General features: G+C 43.0%; 1 long non-coding RNA gene and 1 pseudogene across 3 annotated transcripts in view; both read left to right on the plus strand.

The window, feature by feature from the left end:
• LOC102154005 overlaps nucleotides 1-18612 on the plus strand; it is a 31714-nt gene continuing 13102 nt past the window's right edge. For 2 of the 3 annotated variants that reach the window (XR_005384445.1, XR_005384444.1), the window contains exons 1-5: nucleotides 1-129; nucleotides 1610-2104; nucleotides 2276-2420; nucleotides 4149-4346; nucleotides 11875-11961. This is a non-coding gene — a long non-coding RNA (uncharacterized LOC102154005). Of the gene's footprint in view, nucleotides 130-1609; nucleotides 2105-2275; nucleotides 2421-4148; nucleotides 4347-11874; nucleotides 11962-13709; nucleotides 14780-18612 lie in introns of those variants that run through there. The other variant, XR_005384446.1, reaches the window with a different exon arrangement.
• LOC100682612 lies at nucleotides 4357-9574 on the plus strand (annotated as a pseudogene).

Here is an 18612-nt window from a genome sequence, read left to right on the forward strand (position 1 = left end):
CCCCTTTTTCCGGCCTCATCCGGCTCCGGTGAGTCAGCGCTGAGCAGCCGGGGCGGGCGTGGCTGGGAGTGGGCCGTGGAAGGGGAGGCTCCGCCCGCAGAGGCCGCCGAGGAGGCCGCGTGGTCCCAGGTGGGAGACGTCGCGCGGGCAGGGCCTGGGAGGTTCGCGAGGCTGGAGGGGCGCCCCCGGGAGCAGCGGCCCCAGGTTGGCCCGGGTGGGGAACCTGGAGCTGGGGCGGGCAGCCTGGGGGGCGGGGAGACAGACCAAGCGCAGAGGGTGTTCAATCTCTTACACTCTGGTTTTTAGAGCGGGTTAAAGGGCTGTGAGCGGACTGGATTTCAGGTGCAGGATGTGCCGGGGGCCGGTTCCCTGCCCCTGAGCCCCAGGATGCTGGAGCCCAGGTGTGCGCACACAGCACGGGAGCCTGTTGGAGATGCGGGCCCCGGGGCTCCCTGTCCTGCCACCCACCCCGTCCCCAGGTGCCAGTTCCCTGAGTGTCCACCACAGCTCCTGCCAAGCGGGAATTCAGCTTTGAGGCTGCACTTCTTTTTTTTTTTTTCTAAATTTTTTTTTTAATTTTTATTTATTTATGATAGTCACAGAGAGAGAGAGAGAGAGGCAGAGACACAGGCAGAGGGAGAAGCAGGCTCCATGCACCGGGAGCCCGACGTGGGATTCGATCCCGGGTCTCCAGGATCGCGCCCTGGGCCAAAGGCAGGCGCCAAACCGCTGCGCCACCCAGGGATCCCGAGGCTGCACTTCTTGACGTTGTGCAGACATACAGGCTTCCTGGGTCGCAGGCACTGCTTGGGCTTGTGTGGATTCTGAGGACTGTCCTCACAGAGAACTTAACCTTAGGCAACCTGCCTCACTTCCCCTGGCCTCCGTTTCTTATCTCCTGAAATCGTGGTGTTATCAAACCTCCTGAGGATCATCCTAGCCCTGTGTTGGACGCATGTTGTAGACCAGGTTGGTGTTGGCTGTTGCTCTTAGGAAGCAGCAGAGCAGAGTGGAAAGCTCGCAGAACGTAGAATCTACCCAAGTTTCCTTTTCTGTAAATTCAGCAAAAATGACAGCAACTTCAGCTGTTTTGAGGTTGATTTTGAAAACTAATGAAGAGACAAGTAAAAGTAAGTTCGTTTATTAATCAAAGACAAGAACAGTATTTCCATCTATTCTCTAATTTGACTTTTACATAAGGAGTCTGAGCTTTTTAACTATTCTGAGTGTATTGTGTGTGGGCCCTAATGTTGCCATGAACGCTGTAGGGTATTTTTATTACTATGTCTTCTTCATGTTGAGAGATTGAGATCTAAAGAAGATAAGAAATTGGCTGAAGGTATAAAAAAAAAAAAGAAAAAAAAATTGGCTGAAGCTCACACAATTAGTAAATGTTAGAACCAGAATAAAACGGAGTTCTGAGTGACTTGAAAGTGTATGCTTTATACACATTATGACCTTGTATTTCCCATTATTCCCATCCTTTGGTCACCAAGTGACTTTACCTTCAGTGAAGAGCCCTGGGGTCTGTGATGGTTGCTTATATTATCAGTGCTCATCATTAGCTGTTGACATTTGTCTACATATAACAGTGATTTTTACTGCTTAGGAGGAAACTTTCAAAGGTGTTTCTGCAACATAGCTCCAGCTGGAGGTGCTGCTTAAACTCTTCAAGGTCAAGATGAATCAAACTCAGAGGAGGCTTTACCCCTGGACCATGCAAGCTCCTGAGGTCTGGGAGGAACTGCTGACAGTGAAAGTGGAGATGGAAAGTCGCCTCCCAATGCAGGAATCCCGACTGAGATGGAGTAATCCCCTCAGGGATTTTTAACCGAGGGAAATTTATCTGAAAGCACTTTCGACAGGAGATCCCTGGGCCCTGCGAGGCCCTCACCTGGCTCTGGGAGCTGTGTCAACACTGGCTGCGCCCTGAGACCCACAGCAAGGAGCAGATCCTGGAGCTGCTGGTGCAGGAACTGTTTCTGATCATCCTCCCGAGAAGCTCCAGGCCTGGGTGCAGGAGCAGCACCTCGAGAGTGGGGACAAAGTGGTGGCTACCATGCTGGTGGACCTGGAGAGGGAGCTAGATGAATCACAGCATGAGGTAGGAAGGGAGTTTTGCCAGGGAAAAACATATGTGAGGCATCAGCAACCCTTGTGTGCTTTGTTTTGTGTCTGTTTGACTAACCCTAACCCTGACTGTGTTCATTTCCAGGAATTGTTTCCTTTAGACAGTCTTTTCTTCAGAAGTCAGATTTTGTGTCCTTGTTTTCAGGTGGTAGCTACACACAGGGGCAAGAAGTCCTCTCCAGAGGGACAGTGCCTCTGGGACAGCAGACATCACTGAGGCTTCAGTCCCAGCCCAGAGGACCCCAGCCCACATGGGATGCTGCTCAGGAGGCCCATCCCTGGAGAGACAGGTAAGAGACAAGGTTTTCCTGCTGTTGATATACAGCCTGCCCCCCCCCCCGCCACCCCCCCTTCCCCCGGGGGGAATCAGGGGGTTAGAAGTCTCCTCAACAGGTAACAGCGGAAAAAAAAAACAAAAACAAAAAACAAAAAACAGGTAACAGCGATGCTCAGTGCTCTGAGTGTCCGGAGTACTCCTTTCGCTCCCTTGCCCTGCGTTCAGGCTTCCCGACTACCATCCTGGAGGCTCTCTGGCTTTCTGCTTCATTGTGGGGAGCAGACCAAAGGTTCAAATCATGCCTTTGCCTTTGGAAGCTGCTTATACATGGGCTCTCAGTTCTCATCGCCAAAATGGGGTAGGTAATAGCATTGCTCTCGTTGCTAGGGCTATCCTAATAGACTAGCATTCACTGGGGGGCAGGAACAACAAGCATTTATTTCCTTATAGTGCTGGAGGCTACATGTTGAAGATCCAGGTGTGAGCAGGGTGGGTTGCTGACACCACCTTCTTGCCTGGTTCTCACATGTGCCTTTGTGCCTGTGTGTACTGGGGTGGGAGTGGGGGAGAGAGAGAGAGAGAGAATGAGTTCTGGTGTCTCTTCTCATAAGGACATCAGTCCTGCTGGATCAGAGCCCTACTCTGATTTTGAAAACTAATGAAGAGACAAGTAAAAGTAAGTTCATTTATTAATCAAAGACAAGAACAGTATTTCCATCTATTCTCTAATTTGACTTTTACATAATGAGTCTGAGCTTTTTAACTATTCTGAGTGAATTGTGTGTGTCTTAATTACCTTAATTACTTTTCTGAAAGGCCCTATCACAGTGAGGGCTTTAGCATGTGCTTGGGGTATCAGAGATGTCACAATTCAGTGGCGCAAGTACGTACCACAGAAGGTGGTTGTGAGCACTGGACATGAACAACTGATGGGCAGCACTTGGTGGGCTGCCCTCACCTGCCTGGGCTTACATCAGCAGTGGAAAGGTGAGAGTATGCTTAGGATGTGCCAGATAGCAGAGTCCAGTGGAACCAGCCTTTGCCGCCTCAGTGGAACCACCTATGCGACTTGGTGATGGGTGCAGTCCTGGGCGTAGGGGATGAGCCTGTTGCCTCTCTGTCCTGGCTGTCTCTGCAGCAGCTGGTCCAGCTTCTGCCTGATGTCTCACACTGATGTCGTCGCCTCTGACTGTTAACCTTCTAAAGGTCTGTGTGCAGTGGGTCTGCTGTTTCCATTTTCACGTCATCCCTATGTGTATCAAAGCCACGACTTCCACGCTGTCTGCTTCTGCCTCTGTTTCGCCTGCCCTGGCAATCATACAGATACCATGGGTTTCTGCCACTTGGAACACATCTCTTGACTTAAATTGAAAAGATATTTTTTGAATGACTTCTGTTGCTCTACAGACCTTCCTCTGGCTCCAATGACCTCATCAGATAAAAGTCCTGGAGGGCTCAGTCGGCTAAATATCTAACTCTTGATTTCAGCTCAGGTCATGATCTCAGGGTGGTGGGATGGAGCCCTACGCTGAGCTCTGCGCTCAGTGGAGAAGTCTGCTGGAGAGTCTCTCCTTCATCCTCTGCCCCTCCCCATACTCATGCTTTCTCTCTCTATATATAGAATAAATATATCTTTAAAATAAAGTCCTTTGGTTTAATTTCCCTCCTTCATGAACATCTTTGCAGTCCATTTCTTTGTTTCTTTCTTGTTTCCCTATTAACTTGGACTTTTTATTTCCAGCCATCTTTTCCTTTATTCTGCCTTCCAAGCTGTATCTAGAACCTACTGGGGACTCCTTTCTTCAGGACGCACATCTGAGCATGTCCTTGCTCCCATCTGCCCATTGCTCGCCGCCTCCCTCCATCCAGTCATCCATTAAGCATCGAATATGGCTGCTGGAGAGCACCCAAGGGCTCTCTTACAGGACTGTCACTACAGGTATGCATCTTATACTCAGGAAGAGCCAGTTCTGTAAAGCAACACAGTGTCTGAGATTACAAGGATTAATACACTTTCCAGCTCACATTTTTCCTTAACCAAGCAACATTTAAAGTTACTATGTATCACTGAGTTTGAGTTTCTTTTAGAATTCCTGCTGATGGTAAAACATCCAAGTAATATACAAGTTTATATAGTAAAACTTGAAAGTTCTCCAGATTTTATTCCCTAGTAGTAACCACTCTTGTCAAATTGTTCTGTATTCTCTAGACTTTCTCTAAATAGAGTCTGTCTAGCTTTGTATCTGCCTTTTATTTGCTATTCACTCCTTTTAAGAGGTGGGGTGATAACATCAAGGGGTTTTGTGGCGTGTTAGTTCAATAGCATGGGTGACAGTGCTTCATAAGTCCCAGAAGGCTCTGTAAATGGTTAATTGCTAAAAGGTGAGAAATGTCTTTGTTTTGTCATCTACCCAGTTCTCTCATACATTTCAAATATAAGGGTGGGTGTTCCAAGCCCACCACTTGCAGTGGGGCGGCGGAGCAAACATGAATATTGGAGTTGCTCACAGTGAGGTGTAATGAGCAGATGAGGTTTGTGGCTGACATATGCATTAGGAGTTGGCTTGCTTTATATTATCCTACTCAGCATTCTGTTCTTCAGTGTTCCTGTTGCTTGGACCTTAACGAATGTTATCCATAATCTGGGGATGTATGTATTTTTGCATGCATTAAAGGAACACCTTTTGAAACTGGGTAAAGCAGGGTAAAGCAAGGCTTTTAATTCATTGGGGACAATTGGACTATGGAGTACAGTTTACATCTTCACGGAAGTTTTTCACAATTTCTCCAATAATTCTGAAGTGATGGAAATTTTTAGGTATGAAGAAGATTGGATATTGGATATTATATTGAATTTCAGTTAGAAACAATATTTTTTGAAACCTCTACTGATAGATAGCTACCTTAGAGCATAAAATACAAGCAAAATCTTTGACAGGCTGGTAATAAACCATTTTTTACTTCAGTCAGTAATATATGGAGACAATATAATGTGCCCATCAGTATTTTTAGACATTCTAGGATATACAGGTCAAAATGTATTCTAGTTCATATTTTTAAATTGCTTATAAGAAAGCTATACACATAATCTTATTCTGTATTACACTATCAGATTAATCTCCCTAAACGAGGATTTGGATAATTTCAGATGAATTTCATTGATCCACACCTCCTCCACCCCACATTAGATGTTCAAACTCCTTGGGAGAGACTGCTGTATAGTTTTTGACAACAAAAGTTAGGTTTTCATTGTAGAACAGACCTGGCTTGAATCCTGTATTTATCGCCCAGCCTGCATGGTTTGCTCATAAGTGAAATTCTCACTAATAGTACATAGCTCACTATGATGCCAGAAGAAATAAATTATAGATAATACCTATCTGTAAAGCATTCAACCTTAAATTAACTCCTATTATCTGGTATCAGGGCCTTCCACAAAATGATTCTTACCTCATTTTTTCTTTATGTGAATATTTTACCCCCACCCAACTCCCACTTGGTCTAGTTCTTCTAAGCAGCATTTCTTGATACTTATATATAGGCCTATGTTTATGCTTTTGTTCAAATCATTTCTCCTACCTGTAATACCTTCTCCTTTCCTAATTTATCTTTCTTAGTCTTTCAAGATTTAAATCCTATTGGGATGTCTGGTTGGCTCAACGATTGAATGTCTGCCTTTGGGCAGCCCAGGTGGCTCAGCGGTTTAGCGCCTGCCTTCAGCCCAGGGCCGGATCCTGGAGGCCCGGGATCGAGTCCCATGTCGGGCTCCCTGCAGGGAGCCTGCTTCTCGAACTCTGCTTGTGTCTCTGCCTCTCTCTCTGTGGCTCTCATGAATAAATAAATAAATAATCTTAAAAAAAAAAAAAATGTCTGCCTTTGGCTCAGGATGTGATCCCCGAGTTCTGGGATCGAGTCCTGCATTGGGCTTCCTACATGGAGCCTGCTTCTCCCTCTGCCTGTGTCTCTGCCTCTCTCTCTCTCTGTGTGTGTGTGTGCCTCTCATGAATAGATGAATAAAATCTTTAAAAAATAAAGTTTTATATCATAACTCCTCAATGAGGTCTTTTCCTTAGCACCCAACCTTAAGTAATAATGCTCTATTTTGAACATCTTTATTTTTTTTTTAAAGATTTTACTGATTTATTCATGAGATACACAGAGAGAGAGAGGCAGAGACACAGGCAGAGGGAGAAGCAGGATCCATGCAGGGAGCCCGATGTGGGACTCGATCGCGAATCTCCAGTATCACACCCTGGGCCGAAGGCGGCGCTAAACCGCTGAGCCACCAGGGCTGCCCTATTTTGAACATCTTTAGTATTATTACATATCCCTTATTTATGCCACTTTGTATTATCTGTTATTGTAAATGGTTTGTTTCTGCAAAAATTTATAAGTACATAGATTGCTTTGAATTCCATACTCAGTATAGTTGCGTATGTATAGTGGATGTTTTAAATACATCTTAATCAAACACTGTGTACCACATAGATTACATGTAGTAATGCATCAATGATAAAATCAGTGCAGCCTGGAGTAACTGGAAAGAATTCTTGGAGGCATTAGGATTCCTTAAATTGGGACTTAAGGAAGGGTAGATTTTAGACAGATGTGAGAGAAAGGAAGGCATTTTCAAATGAAAAGAATAAATTGATGATAAAGTGGTAGGTTTCTTTTTCCTTATATTGATAGCACTTTGAGGAAATTTTTAAAATTTTTGTTTCAGCCCTATATAAAATTAACATCAAAAGCTAAATGATTTGTATGATCAAACAAAGATAAATGCAGTAACAGTCTTAATAGTTATTTAAACAGCCCTAGATTTGGATTTTAGCTCTACTGCTTTCTAGCTGTATGATTTTTGGCCATTTCTTTGAAAACCTCAGTTTCCTCATCTATACAGTGTTGAGGATTACATTATAATTAATGTAAAAAGCCTGACATTTATCCTGAATTTTCAATAAGTTATCACAAAATAGTCAACTAAAATGTACCTGTGTACAGCATCCATATTTCTAAACATATATTTTTGACCCACAGGTATGATTTCAAATATTCTGTGATTAAATTCCTTATATAACAACAAGATCTTGAACAAGGTAATGCATTTGAGCCTGTTTCTTTATCTAAAAATCTGGGATAACACTGTATGCCCCACCTACCTGACAAATGATGATCAAATAAGAAAATGCAAAAGCACTCTGAAAAGTATCAGTGCTATATAGATGGCTTTAAATGTTGTCTGAGTGGGAAAAATTAGAGAGGGAGACAAACCATGAGAGACTCCTAATTCTGGGAAACAAAGGGTTGCGGAAGGGGAGGTGAGCAGGGGGTTGGGGTAACTCGGTGATGGGCACTGAGAAGGGCACTTGATGGGGGTGAGCACTAGGTGTTATATGTTGGCAAATCAAACTTAAATAAAAACAAATGAAAAAAATTTTTAATCCCAAATTAATTTAGGCCCCAAACTGTAAAACTATTTTAGTGCTCAGAAGTGATTCTGTTTTTAGGTATTTATTAGGTATTTCAGTGACCTTTTTGTTAACCTTTAAATTTTTTTACAAGTTTTACATGTTATATATGATATAATTTAAAAATTTTTATTTCTACAGATATTTTCTGGCAAGTTTCTATACGAAGTATGATCCGACTCACTTCATCCTAAACACAGCTTCTCTCCAGAGTGTGCTAATTCCTAAAATGCCACAGCTACATGGTGATCGGATCTTTGGAATTAATAAGTATTGAATTGTTTTGAAACAGAAAAAATTTTTATAGCTACTGAGTTTTCTGTAAGGAAGGAGTGGTTAGTAAACTGCACTGCTTCTGTGATAATATGAAATGAGAAGTATTTACATTGGAGGGCCAGTTGCTGGTTCTTTATAAACTGTTTTGAAGTGCAGTATTTACTGAAAAATGCATATGGTATCTTTCTGAAGAGAGGCTTTATAGGCAAGCTGGGCAGGTCCAGCTTATAAGTTAAATCACTGTAAAGTGAGGGTACAATAGATAAATCTGAGGAAATAAGAGATTTATAAGACACTAAGACCAGCTTAGTTTATAATGAGGAGGAGTTCTGTTAGGAGAAGAAAATTTCCAATCATTCAGTCAGTTTAAGCAGATATACATGTAAACCAGAATCATCTCTTTACAAGTTTATTATAATTTTTATTACCATGTATATTCCTCTTATGTTATTTAAGAGGATATTTCCCTCTTGCTTTATATAGCCCAATCCCTACGTTATGATTATACTTTTTTGCTTTTACTGGTTCAACATTATATTGATGGATGAGGTCATTTTTACATGTATTAAGTTACTGAGTTCATGAAGGCCCACCTTCATGACTGGTGATAGAAGACAGCCAGGCATTTTACAAATAGCCTCTGAGTCAGCTTTGTAATTTTGGAACAGAATGGGTTTTATTGCCTTTCCAGACACAAGGCTGCAAAATCAATTTAGAAAATAATTTATTTTACAGTTAAAATATATGGTAGTTTAAAGGTGTCTGCTTATTTGGTTCATCAGTCTAATTGTTAAAGTCTGCTGTTGTTTAGAAAAGGAAACATAAAATGGACAAGTATATGGCCAGCTTGTGGTCTAGCAGAAACTGCTTCTCTAGCAGTAATACCAAAGTAAATAGTGGAGTCTTCTCTAGCAGATCTGCAGTATAAGAAAACATTGTCTTTTCTTAGACTCTCCGATCTCAGTCCTCATATATTGCCCATTAATGTTTTGCCTTTCATTACATAGGTCTTAGTCTTAGTGTAGATTAACTCAGAGTGGTAACTGTTTCCAAAGCAGCAGCCATATTAAATTCTATATATTTAGATATTAGATTCTCTATAGAGAATCTTCCTATAGTTGACATTAATTGCCAGAAATAACTATATACTACTTTGAGAAGAAGACAGTCAAAAATAAAGTTCTGATGTGGGATGAAACTGAAAAATCCAGTAATATTTGTAAACTTGAGTGAAAAGAGTTACAGACCAACTGAAAAATCAATTTGTTTCAATAAAGTGACTTTGGGGGGTAATGATCATTGTTTTGTATTTCTGAAGTATTGAGTTTAGAAATCAGTTGTATAATAATGCTTTTGTATATTTGTCTTTTCCCTTGTATTTTTAAACCAGTAATCTATATAAATAAATTTTTCTTTCATGTAAGATTCTTGCAAATTTCCAAATTGAGTCAGCAATGTCATAGTTATTTTTCAAGGTTTTTTTAAGCAACTGAATTTGTAAAATTAATGTAGTTAAAAATACTCCTTTTTCTTTATATTAAAGACTTACATTTTTTGCACAGACTTCAGAAATAGAAGTCTACTTCTGTTAATACAGGCCTTCTGCTTTTTTCCCCACTTTTTACGCTTCAATGTTTTAAAAATATTCAGATATTTGAGGGCTCACTCTAGTATAGGTATTGTTTTAAGTATTGTGTCTAGGGCAGCCCTGGTGGCCCAGCAGTTTAGCATCGCCTTCAGCCCAGGGTGTGATCCTGGAGACTAGGGATCGAGTCCCACGTTGGGCTCCCTGCATGGAGCTTGTTTCTCCCTTTGCCCTGTGTCTCTGCCTCTCTTTCTCTCTCTCTCTGTGCCTCTCACAAATAAATAAAATCTTTTTTAAAAATAAGTATTTGGCTATAGTTTGTAAGCAAGACAAACCAAATCTTTTCCCATATAAGCTTACGTTCAAATTGGAGATCAGGTAAAAAAATGAACCAAAACATAGTATTTCATGTAGTGATAAATGCCATGGGAAAAAAATTAAGCAGGTAAAAGGCAGGGGAGCATACCTCAGAAGGGTCTTCCCTAATATTCCTAAGGTTATTTTTGGGCTAGAAAGGAGTAATAAGAAGGATGAGAATGGTAACAAATGAGTTCAGAGAAGTAGGTAAGAGTCAGATCATATAGGCCTCTTTGGCCAAAGTAATAAGCAAATTTTCTTCTAAGCTAGACAAAGCCATTGGATAGTTTTACATAAATGATTAAAGGGATCTGATTTTTTTTTTCTTTTAAGTTTACTGGCTAATGCTGAGAATAAAGTATACGTGAATAGGAAGGAGGAAGAATAGTTGGGAAACTACTACAGGCAAGAGGTAGCTCAGACTAGGGGAATGGCTGATAGAGTGGTTGGGAAGTGGTCAAATTTGGGATACGCTTTTTTGTTCCTTTTTTTTTAAGATTTTATTTATTTATTCATGAGAGAGAGAGGTTGAGGGAGAAACAGGCTCCATGCAGGGAGCCTGACGTGGGACTCCCACAAAGTCCTGGGACTTTAGGATCACGCCCTGGGCTGAAGGCAGGTGCTAAACCACTGAGCCACCCAAGGATCTCTACTTTTTTGTTCTTAACACCCAGGTGAACTTCCAATTTCTCAAGTTTGTACAGTTTAATGTAAAAAAAAAAAATAATTTTTCTAAAAATAAAATCTATTATGACTATTACTTGGAACAAAACTAATTGCTATGCTATAATGGCTCCTAATTTCAAGTCAGGATACAATGGCAGTTTCCTTTTTTTTTTTTTTTTTTTTTTACAATGGCAGTTTCTAAATGTGCATGAGCTCAGAAGTGCCACTAATTTTAGCATTCATTGGTGAATTTTCCGTGCAACAAAGATTACTGTGGAGTTCCATGGTGGTTTTCTTCTTTCCTGTTCCTTCTACATTTATTGGAATTCTCTAAGGATGATTTTTTTTTTCCTTTTCCTTATATTCAATCTTTTTTTTTTTTTAAGATTTTATTTACTTATTCATGAGAGACAGAAAGAGGAAGAGACACAGGCAGATGGAGAAGCAGGCCCCATGCTGAGAGCCCGATGTGGGACTTGATCCCAGGACCCAGGACCATACCCTGGGCTAAAGGCAGGCACCAAACCATTGAGCCACCCAGTGATCCTTCATTCGTATTATTTTGGACTTACAGATACCTTATTCTTTGGTTTACAATTCATTATTATCATTATTAATCTATTTTTCAAATGGTTCTCCAGATTTTGCCATTCGAAGTCAAAGTTCCCAGTGTTAATTTCCAAGTTGGTTTCTGTATCTTTTTGACCTGTCTCTCCTTTTTTTCTTAAGTGTAGAACTATGTGTTTTAGGTTTATGGCACTATAGTCTTCTAAACTGTAAATATCCTAAGGGGCATAATAATATTTCCTTAACTAATACCTTAGTATGAATTAGTATTCCTTAGTATTAGTATTTCCTTAACTAATACCTTAGTATGTATTAGCCTTATGGAGTTGCATGATGCTAACAGTTGGAAAAGACCTTAGAGGCTATATAATTTAAATTCCTTAATCTTACCTTGAATTTTTATTAACCATCACACCTTCACTCAGTTCTGTGTTAGTGCTAATAAAGGAAGACTTCTTAAAATATATATATATGTGTGTGTGTGTGTGTGTGAAGTTTGGGCAGAAGGGCAGTACTGATCCCACTTGTGGCCCATTTCTTCTCTGCAGACACATTTCTGTTTTCCAAACCTGTTGCCATCCTTCAGCTATAAGGACTGAGAGAACCATGGTCTGACAACAGAGGAGTACTCAGAGGTACTTGTTCAGGGGTGTGAGGGAGGGACAGGACAGTTAGCTGTGGGAGAAAGCTGGATGTTTTGATAAAGAGAAGGGCTGGGGCTGTTTTCCCTGGGCTTTCTGGTTTGCAAGATAGAAGTCTGTTAGTTGGGAAGCTCCATGGAAGCTTTCTAGTTGTGATCTGAAACTAGCCCCTCCTTGGGGGGCAGGGAGAGACCCAGGAAAGAGGGAAGCTGGTGGTGTTCCCAAGCAAAGGAGGCTCACAGGTGAGGCTCTTCCCAGGTGGTGGCAGAATGAGTAGATACCCACACCCACCAGCCAGATCTGAAAAGTAATGTAGAGGTCTTCACTGGCCTCAGTCAGATGCTGTCCATTTTGCTCCATACCACCCCCTGCACTGTCGCTATCCTTGGGGCAGCTCCTGGGAGTGGGGCAGGCAGGGGGAGCTCACATTCCAGGGTCAGAGGAGGTCAGGAGCATCCAGTGCTTGGGTCTGGCTCATGGGTCACTGGATGGTCATGTGTTCTTGATGGCATCCCCAACACTCACCCCTGGGGACCAAGGCATCCTCAGGGGACCATGAGGCTGCTGCCCAGTGTTGAGATGGTTTGGGCCTGTTTGTCTCCCTTCTTGCCCTCAACTCCTCTGCATCTGACTGGACTGGTTGGACAGCTATCCCACATGGGCTGGTTCTCTGGGGCATGGTTTGCTGCTGGTGCCAACTCTGAGCCAGTCATTTGAGGTCATAGTAGTTGGATTGGCTCTGGTGCTTTCTCTTTTACTCATGCGACAAGTATTTATTGAAAACTGCCTTGTGCCAGCCATGATTCCAGGAACAGAACAGGAAGATCCTGCTGCTGTGGATATTTGGTTGTGGCAAGGGGGAGACAAATAGAAGGGTGATGAGTGCGTGAGAAGGTGGTCAGTGAGGAATGAGCAGACTGGCCCAGGGAAGGGAGACAGTGAGTTGCCGTGGCCCCAGTGAGCTGACTGCAGTAGTAAGTGGAAGAAGTAAGGAAGGGGGAGCTGAGCAAAGGGATGAGAGAAGGAGACTTGCTGTTACCTGAGCTGAGAGCTTTCCAGGCAGAGGGCAGCGCCTGTAAGGGCCTCATGCCAGGAACACACTTGGGGTGTTGCCCATTTGATAGTCGTTGGGTGCTGCCACTGCCACTGGAAGAGTGCGATTGAATGCTTGTCCCATAAAGGAATGAGTCCACGGGGTGACTCCCCTTGGTCACTGTGAGGCTCACCACCTTAAAAGGAGGTTTTTGTTGTTTTTAAGATTTATTTACTTATTTTTCAGAGAGAGGGAGAGAGCAAGCACAGGTGTGTGCAGTTGGGGGAGGGGCAGAGAGAGAATCTCAAGCAGACTCCTCACAGAACGGACCCTGATGTGGGCCTCGATCCCAGGACCCTGAGAGCGTGACCTGATCCAACTGAACCACCCAGATGCTCCATGGGGAGGGAGTTCTGAGGGGAACTAAGAGAAGCCACCCTGATCTGGATCAGCCCTCCCCATGAAGAATTCTCTCCAGGCCTAGGCTGTGTGGAAGGGAAGGCTGGGCTGAACTGTATTTTGCTGAATTCACTAGACTTCCTTATTACCTAGAGGAAAGTTTTCCCACACCAGCCCTTGGGTTTCTAATGCCTCTGCTCTATGATGTGGGGTCCAGCAGGTTAGGAGCACCCTGTCCTTTTGGGCACACAGTGTGAGCCTCCCGCAGACTCCGAGAACAGGTGACATTTGCCTGGTCTTTCTGTTTCAGGCCGAACAAGCGGCTGAGCAGGAGCTCTGGTGCAGAGGAACCTGGCCCTGAGGCAGCTGAGTTCCTGGGGGGATATCTAGGGATGGACCTGGGAGGAAGGCCCCTAAGGTCCCGACATGGAGTGCTTGGGGCCCTGCTGGTTGGGCAGCCCCCCAGGGCAGGAAGGGCAGCAGCTATGTCATGCGTGTGAGAAGAGCTTTGCCCAGAGCTCGGCCTCATTGGCCAGCGGAGAACACCCCTGGGGAGAGATGCTGTGTACGTGAGGAGGGAGGAAGGACCTGCCAGTGGAACCCAAGGGGCCACAGCCCACAGAAGCGGCCCCACTCTCAGGAGTGCAGGAGTGTGGGAAGGCATTCCCTCAGAGCATGGGGCTGACCCAGCACCTGAGGAGCCCTGGGCCAGGGAGACCCCACCAGGGCAGCCGTGCGGGAAGAGTTGCTGTGGGCCTGCCTTACTCCCTGAGCCCCAAAGAGCCAACAGGCGAGTGGCCTCACTGATGCAAGGGTGGGAAGAGCTTTTGCCACCACTGCAACCTCATCCACATCAGAAGACCCACGCGGGGCTGAGCTGCCTTGACGGTTGCCTTGTGCAGGTTTTCCGGGTCCCTGGCCGCGTTGTCCGCACAGGTGGAAGCTAGGAAATGCCTTGCTTCATGTCCCCACGTCCCCTCTCCGTGTGTTTAGGAAGAAGTACTGACTTGTGGTTCGGGGGCGCATCCAAAGAGGAAGGTGTGGGCAACCTTTACCATTTCCCGGTAGCCCGGTCTCCATCCCTCACTGTCATTCTCTCTGAGATGCTGCGAAACCTTCTTGATGACATAATCATGGCACTGCAAAATGTGGTCCTGTATTCCCGAGACACTGCATCCAGATAGAATCAGGATTATGGCTCTGAGTAGGAAAGGGAAAATGGATGTTGGGTGGACAATGAGCAATCTCTGCCGGAGACTGAGAAGAAACAGAAAGATTGTCAAAGTTCTATCCCTAAGACAGCACCAGGTTCAGTGAATTTCACAGTAAAATGTATAAAATGTATAAAAACTCTAAAAAAAAAAAAAAAAAAACTCTAATGAACATAAAGCCATTCTATTTAAACTTTTCTGGAGATTAGATTTTTTTTAAAAGGAATTATTCCAAATTGTTTTTTTTTTTCAGCTTTGTTGAGAAATGATTGACATACATCACTGTATAAGTTTAAGACAAGTTCTTTTTATAAAGTAAATATTACATTGATATTAAGATCTGTCAGAACTAGCATAGAGAGAACTACCATTCATATTTACTTATAAATATTAATTCAAAAATCCCAAATAAATACTAGCCAAAAAAAATCCATAGCACATTAAAAGAAGGGTGGACAAAGACTAATAAAAATTTAATACCCATTATTAAAATAGGAATAAATAATTACAAATTAAATCTTAAAAGCAACTTCTGAATTGGCAGCATAGGAGCTCCATGGACCCACTCAGAGTGAAACAGTCATTACTGGTGAATGCTATCACTTACAGTCTCTCGAAATTGTCCTAAGAGCATTAGGCAAATAGGGAAACATTTGTTCAAGAAAATCTATTTTCATGGGGCGCCTGGGTGGCTCAGTCAGTTGGGTGTCTGCCTTCTGCTCCCGTCATGATCTCAGGGTCCTGGGATCAAGCACCACATTGGACTCCCTTATCAGTGGAGAGTTGCTTCTCCCTTTCCCTCTGCGCCCCCCCCGCCCCCACTTGTGCGTGCTCTCTCTCTCTCTTTCTCTCAAATAAATGAAAAAGAAAATGTACTAAATTTTCGTAAGAACACAGTTTGTAGCACTTGTGCTGTGAACCACTTCCTATCCTATCCCCATCCACTGGCTCAGCATGAGGGAAGCTCCAGTCTGGGTGGGAATGTCTAAAAAGATGGGGCTCCCAATTCCCCAGGGTCTAGCGAAGGCTAAGGTACCACCCCAAGAGGGACAAGGCACCAGCACTTTTTTTCAATTCCTCCAAAGTTCTATTTTTCAGAGACTAAATTCCAGGCAAGTATGACCAGTAAGTCAAGCACTCTTTCCTCCACCCAGCCCACATTCATAGAGCAGAGGCTCTACTTGAGGCACCATGGCAGGCTAAGAATAGTGGAGCCTTAAAAGTCCTCACAGAAGCTCACTCATAGGCAGAAGTTTCATACTGGGAAGACTAGAGGCTGCTGCCTGGCCCAGCACCCTAATCATAATGCAGAAGTGTCGCTGAGAGAAGTGGGTCACTGTTCCTGTCCTCAGCTCTGGAGCAGTAACCCATATTTTGCCATGGGGAAGAGGTGAGTGTAAGAGCAGAATGCTCTGAGGCTCTCCCCAGTGGAACTGACTATACTTGGAACAGATTATGGGAAAGGTCAAGCCTAAAGGTACTCTCTGAAACAGTGTAGATTTTGGTAGTTGGCAATTTTAAAGTAAGCTAATAACTCCATGGAAGCTAAATAATAAATCTTAGGAGGCTGGCTAATTTACCAATGAGAACCAGGGAAAAAGACAAGAGAGAAGAGCCCCCATGGGGTGAGACAGAAATGTTATACATATTGGCCTCAAAAACTATCCATAAAAAGGGGTTTAAATTTAATTGTATCATACTTGAATATTTTTTTTTTAATTTTTATTTTATTTATGATAGTCAGAGAGAGAGAGGCAGAGACATAGGCAGAGGGAGAAGCAGGCTCCATGCACCGGGAGCCCGACGTGGGATTCGATCCCGGGTCTCCAGGATCGCGCCCTGGGCCAAAGGCAGGTGCTAAACCGCTGCGCCACCCAGGGATCCCCATACTTGAATATTTTATGGCACAAGGTATTGTTGAAAACAATAGAGCAATCAGCCACCAATTAATAATGCCTAAATGCTGGATGTGATACCAACAAAGACAGGTTCCTAAACAAAGGTGAGTGGGAAGATAGCCCTTCCAAACCACTGTCATATATCCCGTTGTGTATATATACCACAGTTTCTTATCCATTTATCCATCAACAGACACTTAGGTTGTTTCTATATTTTGGCTATCGTAAATAATGCTGCACTGAACACAAAAGTACATATATCTTTTTGAGTAGTGTTTTTGGTTTTTTTGTTTGTGTGTTTGTCTTTTTATTTTTTAAAGATTTTCTTTATTTATTCATGAGAGGCACAGAGACATAGGCAGGGAGAACCTGATGCAGGACTCAATCCCAGAAACCTGGGATCATGCCCTGAGCTGAAGGCAGATGCTCAACTGCTGAGCCACCCAAGTGTCCCTTGTTTAGTCTTTTGTTGTTGTTGTTGGTTGTTTTGATAAATATTTAGACATGGAATTGCTGGGTCATATGGTGGTTCAATTTTTAATTTTTTGAGGAACCTCCATACTGTATCCATAGGGGCTGAATCAAATTAACATGCCCACAAACAGTGCATGAGGATTGCCTTTTCTCCACATCCTTGCCAACATTTGTTATTTCTTGTGTCTTTTTTATTTTTTAATAGTAACCATTCTAACAGGTGTGAGAGGATATCTCATTACAGTTTTGATTTGCATTTCCCTGATGATTAATATTGAACATCTTTTCAGGTGCCCATTGGCCATTTGTATGTCTTTGGAAAAATGTCTATTCAGATCTTCTGCCCATTTATTAGTTGGGTTTTTTTTTTTTTTTTTTGTCTTGCTATTGAGTAGTATGAGTTCCTTATGTATTTTGGATATTAGACATTAATCAGATAATGTGATTTGCAAATATCTTTTCCCATTCTATATGTTGCCTTTTCATTTTGTTGATAGTTTCCTTTGGTCTGCAAAAGCTTTTTAATTTGATGCAGGCCCACTTATTTACTTTTGCTTTTGGTATCAGATTCAAGAAATCACTGCCAAGACCTACATCAAGAGGCTTACTGCCTGGGTTTTCTTTTGGGAGTTTTACATTTCAGGCCTCACATTCAAGTCTAATCCAAATCTTTGTATATGGTATAACATAGTGGTCCAGGTTCATTATTTTGCATATGACTGTCTACTTTTCCCAACACCTTTATAGAAGAGACTTTTTCCCACTATATATTCTTGGGTCCTTTGTCATAAATTAATTGGCCATATATGGGTGGGCTTTTTTCTGGGCTATTTTGTTTCACTGTTCTATGTGAATGTTATGCCAATGACATACTCTTAATTACTGTAATTTTATAATATAGTTTGAAATCAAGGAGCATGATGACTTCAGCTTTGGTCTTCTTTTTCAAGATTCCTTTGTCTATTCAGGGTCTTTTATGGTTCTATGCAAATTTTAAAATTGTTCTATTTCTGTGAAAAATGCCATTAGAATTTTTTTTTTCAAATGGCTGCTTGGAGTTTATTTTTCACTTGGTGCAAGGCACATGGTTCCAGGGTATCAGGAAGGCTTGTGGATGGCTTGGATAAAAAAGAATGGGAAAAAAAAAAAAAAAAAGAATGGGATTCTCTCATCTTCCTTTTGGTGTTTTACTATTTTGATATAAAAGAACCCAACTGCTTCTGCTTGGTGCAGCCTGCCTAATCTAAGGGGAAGGAGAGGAGGGGAATGGAAGGGCACTCACTGATGGGCCTAGCACCTCCTGGAGCCTGGTGTTGGCTTTGCCAGGCTGGCCACCAGGCTGCTTCCTCATGGCTCCCAGAACAAGTTACAGGTGATCATGCTATTGGAGGCCTGAGAAGATTCTGAACTTTCTGGGGACTTGAACACTGTAGCCATGAATGGGAAAGCGGACTTCCTGAAAAAGAAGCTTGCCCACCAGTGACCCAGGTCAGCCTTGCAGAGACTTGGGTGGTGAGGGATGGCTTCCCCAGCCTACTCTGCACTTCTGCAGAAGCAGTTATTGGAAGTGGAGCCTAGTTGGCACCAGCAATAGCCAGGAGTGAGCTGCTGTCACTTGTGGGCTGGTGGA

The sequence above is a fragment of the Canis lupus genome, chromosome 35 (genome assembly GCF_011100685.1).
Source record: "Canis lupus familiaris isolate Mischka breed German Shepherd chromosome 35, alternate assembly UU_Cfam_GSD_1.0, whole genome shotgun sequence".
Taxonomy (NCBI): domain Eukaryota; kingdom Metazoa; phylum Chordata; class Mammalia; order Carnivora; family Canidae; genus Canis; species Canis lupus.